Source organism: Tenebrio molitor, chromosome 5 (assembly GCF_963966145.1).
Source record: "Tenebrio molitor chromosome 5, icTenMoli1.1, whole genome shotgun sequence".
In the NCBI taxonomy this organism is placed as follows: Eukaryota; Metazoa; Arthropoda; class Insecta; order Coleoptera; family Tenebrionidae; genus Tenebrio; species Tenebrio molitor.
Window position 1 is genome coordinate 17,045,585 of NC_091050.1, and position 9,627 is coordinate 17,055,211.

At 31.7% G+C, this 9,627-nt stretch overlaps 1 long non-coding RNA gene across 1 annotated transcript; it reads right to left on the reverse strand.

Moving 5' to 3' along the window:
- Window positions 1-1,048: 1,048 nt before the first annotated feature.
- On the reverse strand, window positions 1,049-1,506 carry LOC138130456 (uncharacterized). Its single transcript, XR_011159593.1, has 3 exons — window positions 1,399-1,506; window positions 1,185-1,343; window positions 1,049-1,128 (listed from the first exon to the last, which is right to left on the reverse strand). It is a non-coding gene; the product is annotated as an uncharacterized lncRNA (long non-coding RNA).
- Between the last annotated feature and the right edge of the window lie 8,121 nt (window positions 1,507-9,627).

Here is a 9,627-nt window from a genome sequence, read left to right on the forward strand (position 1 = left end):
TGTTGAACTAAAGATTTCAGCAAAGTCAAAGATATCACTGTGTTTGTAGGGAAAATTGAATATTACCACTAAATACAGGATGATCAGTAGAGGACAAAGCACATAAAGTGCAACACATTTGTGAACAAATGTGATAGATCGTCTTAAACAAGTTAGGCTGTAACAGTGAAATATAAATTGAAAGTAATAATCGTTGTTTTCAGCCATTGCAAATGAGTAAATAACTCGGAGCCTCTTGTTCTTTAGTCAAGTTTCTCTTTCAGAGTGACTAAAAATTCAATAATTCTTTTGCTTTTATGGCCACTCCATTGAATTCACAATGAAGGAAAATTAAACATTCAAAGTACCGCCAGGACCTCGATCTACAGACTTATCAAAGCACCCATTAATTATAATTTAAATTTTTAATTAAAGGGTAATCGTCGCTTAACAATGATTTTGATGTTTTATAATTCCATTTGTTCTTAGCTTTGAATAATTTTTACTTGACAGAAGCATAATTAAATGTTAATTGAGAAGTAAAGTTTCGAATTTCTAATATATTATTTAATGGTTGGTACAAGCAAGAAATTTCTCTTAGTTTACTTGTAGCTAAGCATGTCTTCCAAACTAGTGATTTTCTGTTTAATATCTTTAACGTCTTCGTTGGTTAAATAAAATTAAATAAATTTTAATATCTACTATAAATACATTCGATTAAAATTTAATTTACTCATTTACAACGCAGAAGAAAAATTATATATAAAAGAAAATTTTTCACTTAGATGTTCCAAAAAGAAGGATGTCAAACTCGAGTTTGTGGTGTCAAATTCAAATTTTATTTAATCAAATTAATTCAGTATTTGGATTTTGTTGAGGCAAAACATTTACCTCGTGATTTGTTTCTGTTATAGACATATAGAAATATGTTAGGAGCATTGACAATCTAATCCAAAGCAAGATTTTTAAGGAATTTTGATGTAAATAAATGAAAGAACGTAAGTTGCTATATTCGTGCTAAAAGTTTGTAAATATGTTATTTCTTTATTTATCTTTCTTTAATTAACTACAATTATTTAAAAGTGTTTTACAATAATTTTATTTTAATCCTGTTAAGACTGTTGTAATAGAGTATCCGAGTCGCTGTATCTGAAATTAGAATAAACTGGGTATTTTGATTTTTTTCAAATTAATTTAAGTTTCACCTGAAGCATGACAGATCTATTTACTTTTATTATCCCGGCTCCTGACATTTGTACAGGAGTTTGAGCTTGTGTCAACCAAAACAGTACAAATTTGGGAATTTTTAAATTGTTTGCATTGTACCAATCTATGTTGTAGATTTCTGAGGTTAAATTATCAGCCTTGAACAGAATAATTTGTTATTATAGGTTTGACAATTATGTATTCAATACACACCTCTATTTCAATCTCGCCAGCCGGAATAAATGTTAGCGTAAATACTACATTTATTAATACTAAATAAACTATATTTTCAATCACGCGGACGGAAGTTGAAGACCTAAAATAAATTTAAAAAAATCATATGTAAAACTGGTCAATGGAAAAAATTAGTACTGAGATTTTTTTTTTGTTGATTGATCTAAAGTAACATTCAAAATTTTTAGTTATTTGGAAGACACCAAAAAAGCAGTGAAAGTTAAGAAGTTTAGAAAGTCTCCTGCTGTAAGAAATAATTTACTTACTCATCGAATATAACAAATAAAGATTGACACATTCCCCCAACGTTGAGAAAACACTGGCAAAGAAAAAACTCTGAAAAAACTTTGTTCAGCTTCTTGTGGATTCTGAAAAGGATTTTGAAAATAACATTTGAAGAAATATATAAATCTTACTTCAACAATAACGTATGATATTGACTGTACTCTTTGAGTATCTTCCAGCAAGATTCTTCGTGGTCTTTGGTGGCATTTTCTCCTAGCTTAATCGAACGAACTGCTGCAGACAACAAAGCAAATTGTATTTTAAGGTTAATACACATTAGTAAGTAAAATCCATCAAACGCTGCTATTAAAAAGACCGTTTCGCTGTAGAAAATACATTCTAAGACGTAGAGAATAACTCTCATAAAAAAATAATTTCCAGGAATCCAACATGCTTGTGGTAATAACAACGTTGTATCAAAATATGGTGTGGCGCAATGGAGAAAAACAGAACCAGTTGCACTGACCGCCAACATTTTTATAATTGAAAAAGTAAGATCCATCAGTTTTTGAAATTTGTCTCCTATGGATGTACCAAATGAATCGTATGTCCAAAAGCGTGTACGTTCTTCAAAGACTTCTTCCCATAAAGAACCATGTTTTAAAATAAGCGTTTTCCTGTAGACCAACTAAAAAATAATATATGTTGCATAAGTTGGTAAAATGTTAACAAGCTTATCTTGTACATTTCCAAAGGTGGAAATAGAACTAATAACTTGAGCAATATCGAAGATATCACTGTGTTTGTAGCGAAAATTATATATTACCATGAGATACATGATGATCAATAAAGGATAAAGCAAACAAAGTGAAACGAATTTCGAAAAACATGTGCTCGATCGTCTTAAGCCAGTTCGGCTGTACAAGTTAAAAATTAACTGAAAGTAGTCCTTATTCTCAACCATCCCAAACTGTAAATAATACGAAGTCACTTGTTATTAAGTCAAGATTTTACTTTAGAGTGATTGCAGACAACATAAGACTTTTACTTTTATAGTTACGCCGTTGAATTAACAATGAGAGAATGTAAAAAATTCAATGTATCATCGGGGATGTCGATCACTCATCAAAGCACTATCTATTAATTAAAATTTAAATTTTTAACTAGTAGACAATTATTGTGTAACGATAATTTTGATGTTTTACAATTCTATTTGTTCTTGCTTTGAAGAATTTTCTCTTGCACATAAGCGCTTATTAATGTATCGTTATGGACCACGATCTACTTTTCGAAGAACCTGTTGATTAAAATTTAAATGGTCAATCCTTGTATAGCAATGATTTTAATGTTTTATAATCCCATCTGTATTTAATTTTCGCTCGTTCAACTTTTAAGTTTTGAACTTGCGACCAATTATTAATATTATTTAAAGATCAGACGCAAGTAAGTAATTGGTCCACTTGTTGTACCTAAGCATGTGTTCCAAACAATAAATATTTATTTTAAACATATTTATTGAATACATAAAATTAGAAAAAAACGACAACGGAAGCTTTTACTGGTATGTTAGGAAGTTATTACAACTTTCTTGCCTGTTTCAGTTGTTTTTACGAGTAGGTGTGATTAAATGTTACTTGTTCTTTAGAGGACTGCTTGTTACAATAAGATATAAACTTGATGGAGTAAAAACCCGTCAAAAATTTAATCTAGATAGTAATGGAATTATCTAGAATATTTTATGCTTTGCCTTTTGTTACTCGAGAGGCAGGAATTGCTGTTGGTACGTAGAATAAATTTAGTTCTTAGTTTGTCATAGTTATTTTTATTTAACATTAAAAATTAAATTTAATCTGTCAAAAAGTTTCAGTGTGAAACAAATTGTAACGGAGGAGATCTCCTATTTTTCTTTGTAGGTTTGAGAATATTACAGGAAAGATAAAAAATATTGATGGAAATCCACGTAGGTACCAATTATAGGTAAAACATGGTCAATTATTGTACGTCCTATTGAAAATCTGAAGCAACTTTAAAATTTATACAAAATTAAAAATTAGCAATTATCTAATTAACACTAATTATTATTATGAATTAAATATACAAATTAGTAAAAAATAACTTCTGTCTTGAATATTTTTATGATATTTTATTAAAACCGAATATGTATTTTGAAACCTTAACTATTGGCTTATATCTATTACATATTTACTCTACTTCAACAAATAACATACATACTCTAATTTGACTTTGGCCTAACAGATTATTATGGCAATAACAATTTACAACAAGAAGAACAGGAAGAAAGGCCATTATTTACATTGAATTGTGTCACCTGTTTTGGACTGAAGAATACTGGGCGAATACTTTTTGTAAAAGAAGCAAAAATAATTGTGTGCGGAATGAAAATTTCTTTTTTCAACTACATCCTGAGAACCCATCCCGTTAGAGTTATTAAACAGAATACTGCCCTTAATAAATTAGTAAATAAATCTGAGAAAATTAATTATACCTTATTAGAAAGTGAGTCTGTATCCATAGCTAGCAGTGGGTGAAGGTTTCAGTTTCGCTCACTGTCTTTCGCTCACGCATAATTGAAATTTGATTTTATGAGAAGAATTTCTATATTGAAAATATGTAGTAACTATTACAATTAATTATTTTACATAATTTATCACAACGACACCCACCGAATATGCCCATCAATAGTACACCTTTTTGAAGGATCCACTCTTGGTTCGCCGCTTCCAGTAAAAACTTGCAAACATCGTTTCTTGAAAAAGTTGCGCAGCTTTTTTCGGCTGATAGTTTCTACATTTTATTTTCAAAAAGGAGGAAAGACTGCTGAACCTGTACCATTTATTATATTAAAACAAATAATAGCTTATTAAAAACCTCTTATCTGGAGATGTCAGCATTTTAAAGTACAAACAGTGTAAAATCCTCGTCAATTTTAACTTAAATTGTAAATTATTTTACAATAGGAGAGAAAATTGTCTTATAGCTAAATAATTCCATAAATAAGGAGGGGTTGTTAGTTTACCTGTTGTTTGCCCTTCCTTGAGTCGGTACTGCACAACAAAGGGGCAATAAAATTAGAGGGTATACCTAATGGAATTATTTATGGTATTTTCTCTCCTGTTGTAAAATGATTTACAATTTAAGTCAAAATTGACTATTTTTCGACGAGGATTTACTCTTCAACATTGAATACCGCGATCGCGTTGCTCTTATATGCCATCATAACATTTTCGTTTATTTCTGTTTTTCTGTCTGCCGTTGTGTAATTTTTTTCCAATTTTTTCTGGTATCGTAATTTTGATTTTGTAGGCAACATTTGGTACTTCGCGGCACTTGCCTCTTCCAGGACATTGTCAGGAACATATCATATAATTCTTCGTTATCCATTTCCCACAAAGTGCAAACAACCACTTTATTGACATTACAGAACTTTTTTTATTTTGTATTTATTTTTTTTCCATAGCAACAGATCCCTTCAAACATGTGATTTATTTATTTATTTGATTTGTTTTAATTTGATTTAAAATTTTGAATACAAAGTTACAGACTTTACACTTTCTAAGGAGTTATCGAACAAAAGCAAATACAGCACTCGAGAGTAAGGTCGCTTTCGTTCACTTGAATTGCATCGTCCCCTCAGCTGCTCTTCTTGGACGAACACACAATTCGCGTGAACAAAAGCTTTGCCTTCCTCGCTCGTATTGTAAATAAGTATTAAAATGTTGCTGCAGTTTAATTTCAATTTTCGTCTAAAGGAACAACACTAAAAACACTGGGCCTCTGTTACGACTTTTGAGTTTTTCACAGCAGCGGCTTCATGAAAAGAGGCAGTCTATATAACCCCCGTCCGAGACCCCTAGTTTAATTTTCCCCCGGATGGGATATTGTCAAGGTCGAGTGCTTTTCAGAGGGGTGGTTATCTGTAGCAGCATTCGCCTACTGCAAAGGCCTACTGTGAACTGTGCAGTCTATATCGAGGAAGAAAACCTCTGAAAAAATTCTTATCCAACTACAGTCGGCACCTCCCGCGTCAAGCGCTGACCTACCCATCTAAAGGAAACTGTATTCGTTAACAAATATACCGCGCGGCGGCCTCTGTTGATCAGAAGTCACAACGTCAGAATCTTTCATTGTCGCTCATTCGTGCATCTTAGAAGTTTCCTTCGCTTCTCATTGGTGAATTTTGCAGAGACCAAACCATCTTGAATAGGACCTAAGAAAAAGAAAAAGAAAATGTCTTTTTTCTTGACTATTCGTCAATAAACAAACGTACGTCTTTTCTGACGCAACAGCCAAGGAAACTTGCAACGGGAAAATTGATAAATCAAATATAAAGATAAGATATGGTACCGTAAGATCATTTAAATTTATAATTAAAGTTGGCTATGACTTTAAAATTAGATTGGCAACACCATTGACATCTTGATTTGGTTTGTCAAAGTGGCGCTTCAAAATTCAATACAGAATAATGAAACTGCGAGTTAACAGTTGTATCAAACACCTGGCTTGGATACAACTGTTAACTCGCCGTTTCATATTTTGAGTTTGCTTTTAGTTGTTTCCAAATTTTAATCTTGACCAGTAAATTACAATAATGTATGAAAAGGTGTCCACATTCAAAAAATTGTGGGGTTTTCCTCTTAGAAAGTATTAATGAAACGATTAAGTTAAGCAAAACAATAATTTAATCATATTACAAGAATTTGATTTGTTTATTTGTAAACTATGACATCCTTATTTGTAGTTTCAGAATCTATTTAACCATAATAAGCATTAGTATATTAAGTATAAAGAACGGTAAGGACAATGTACCAATCGAAGACAATTGTTTGGAGGAGGAGCGCAGCGACGACTCCAATTATTGTCTGAGATCGGTACATTGCCTTAAACGTTCGTGATGTTTATGATGATTGAATATTTATTAATTATTACAAAGCATTCATATCTAGAATTGGCAATGCAATATGTGTTACCCTTACATCTTGTTGCCATAATGCCGATTTTTGTATTGCGCTTCTATAGCAATGTACAAACCGTAGAGGTACAAACAGTTACCGCCATTGCAGTTTTTTTGTGAAAAAATTGAAACCAGTCGTGTAAATAAAGAAGCAGTAAAATGAGTGATCTTAGTGATTCCGAAAACGAAGTAGATGTAGAAGAAACTTGGAATGTGGGGTGCGTTCGGCTCTGATTTCTGAGAAACCCGCAAGAACGCTAGGAGTAGGAGTCACTCGTTTCCTCGAAGTTCAGCTACATTGTTAGCTAATCAAGGTGATGCCCTTCGCCCTTCTTAGACTGAAAAGACACGGAGGCTGGAAGTCTTCAAGTACAACTGAAGGTGGCATTGAAGATTGTGTCGAAAACAAGATTCAATTTGCAAGAAAAATTCTTCATAGCGTCACAAATAAAGAATTTTCGAAACCAACGACTTCAGTAGGTATGTAATCAAGAAGACAAGGAAAATTCGGGGTATGAAAATTTTGACAATGCTAATGTCGCGACAAGTCCGCTAATGTTATTTCATTGCACTGACAAGGAAGGCCCACTACAAGAGCTGTATACAGGCTGTTTGATAAAAAACGCCTCAACCCATAACTTTTTTATTTATTATCCGATTTCAATGAACAAAAAACCAAAGATATGGTTTTTCATGCGGTACGAAGCAGCCATGAAATTTTTTTTTGCGTTATTTTCAGTAGCTAACGATAGTCAACTTTTTTTTTTAAATGGACACATGTAGTTTTTTAGGCTTAGTCTGGTAAAGTATTTTTTTCTGAACCTAATGATGTATTAAAAGTTATCGTGTGGTCCATAGCTGACTGAAAAAAAATAAAACAATTTTTACTTGTGGTTCAGCTTATAATGAAATTTTCGAGTGTGCCGTGAAAAACAATTGGAATACAAATAGCAACAAATGTCAAGTGTGAGTTTGAAAATTTTCAGGTGCAATCTTGAAGAGTTTTATTATTATTTTCTTGGAAAACATGAATAATAATAATTATTATTATTATTTTTTCTATTAAATTTTTGTTTTTGACTCATTATGATTTTTATTACACTCGAACATAAAATACTAGTCAAATGACTGCTATCCTGCATGACTGACAATGTTGTTATTTTATACTTAAATAAAAAAAGTTTAAAAAAGCAGATGAAAACTTCTAAGCTGACGTTTAGATGACATTTATCGTACTTTGTATTCCGATTGTTTTTCACGGCACTCTTAAAAATTTTATAATAAGCTGAGCCACATAAAATTGTTTTATTTTTTTTCAGTTAGCTATGAACCAAATGATAACTTTCAATACATCATTGGATTCAGAAAAAAAAGACCTTACCAGACTAAGCATAAAAAACTACATGTGTCCATTTAAAAAAAAAAGTTGACTATGGTTAGCTATTGAAGATAACGCCAAAAAAAAAAAAATTTATGGCTGTTTTGTAGCGCTTGAAAAACCATATCTTTGATTTTTTTGTTCATTGAAATCGGGTAATAAATAAAAAAGTTATGGGTTGAGGCGTTTTTCATCAAACAGCCTGTATAAGATTCCAGAAAGTGACATCTTATCTTCAGCTTCTGTCTACATAAAAATTATTATAATAACACTGGTTTACACGGTTTATATACCTTAGCTGAAAATTGTAATTTCTTGTAGATTTTGGGGCACTGAGTTCAGAAAAAATGTTCAAAAAATTCTATCACGTCAGGTTAAAAAACTATTTCATCTTTAACAATAATAATACAACAGTAATTTCTAAATCAACAAAATCAAAAATGACCTATTTTACTTTGTTTCATATAATTTTCTGCATCAGTTTCCCTTATAACAGACCAACAGTAATCCCCTAACATACTTTCAGCCCAAAAGCCTTTGTGCTGATCGCTAAAAAATTTTAGATCGTGATGAAACCGCTCTCCCTGCTCGTTACTCGTGCTACCTAAGTTTTCACGAAAGAAGTCCAAATGCGAGTGAGTGTATTTTAAGAGACATATTTACACCCATCTAGTGATGGGTGCAATAATTGCGGGACAATTTCCCCATATTAGTCACCTTTTTTATTTCTTAAAAATCCTTTGACAAAACTTTATCTTTATATCCAAGCATTTTTTTCTTTCAAAGACAAACAGGATGGGGTAGGATTTCTGAATGTAGAATCGACTTTGTGACAGACGGAACATCAGGACAAAGAATTTTATGTTTGTTTTTGGAATTTATACCTAATGTCCGTGTCATGCATAAATAACAGTCGTTTTCGTGATTCACGGGCTCTCGCCAAAATACTGGAACTCCAAATTGAAGAATTTTTTTTTCCAGATACCCATCGTATTAGAGTTATCCTGCAGCTTTCACAAAAAACGTGTGAAACCCATTTCTTCTCTTGATTTGTTATTGCAAAACCAAATTAATGCAGATATCCTGATTTCAGTGCTTCTGATGTAGGTCTTCCTTTTTTTGCAAATATAAATTGTCCACAAACGCAACAAAAACAATCAGAAGGTAATTTACACGATCTACTATTATACATTTTGTACAATTTAGGACACTTTCTGATACCAGATGACTTAAAACAATGAACTTTAAATCGCAGGCATTCGTGCAGAGAAGCAGAAATATTATATTTTTTAGGAAAAAACTGTGAGGTGATAAAAAGATTTTGACTATCATTTGTGTTTTATAGAAGGCAACTAAACATAAAAACAAGGTTTCGATAAAAGGTATATAAAAAAATAATTATTTGTAAACTAGTGTAATTGGTTAATTTTGAATAAATTTACTTACCGTTCTAGAACACCAAAATTACTTACCGTCGAGTTTATCGTTAGCAACGAGTAAACAGAACTTACCGTTTAGGAAACAGACGTGGTAAACAAGCAAAAAATGTATTCTATAGTTGTCTACACTGAACTCTTCTTGAAGGCAACTTAATGGTCTGTAGGCAAATTGATATTTAAAACCCTGTCTTAAT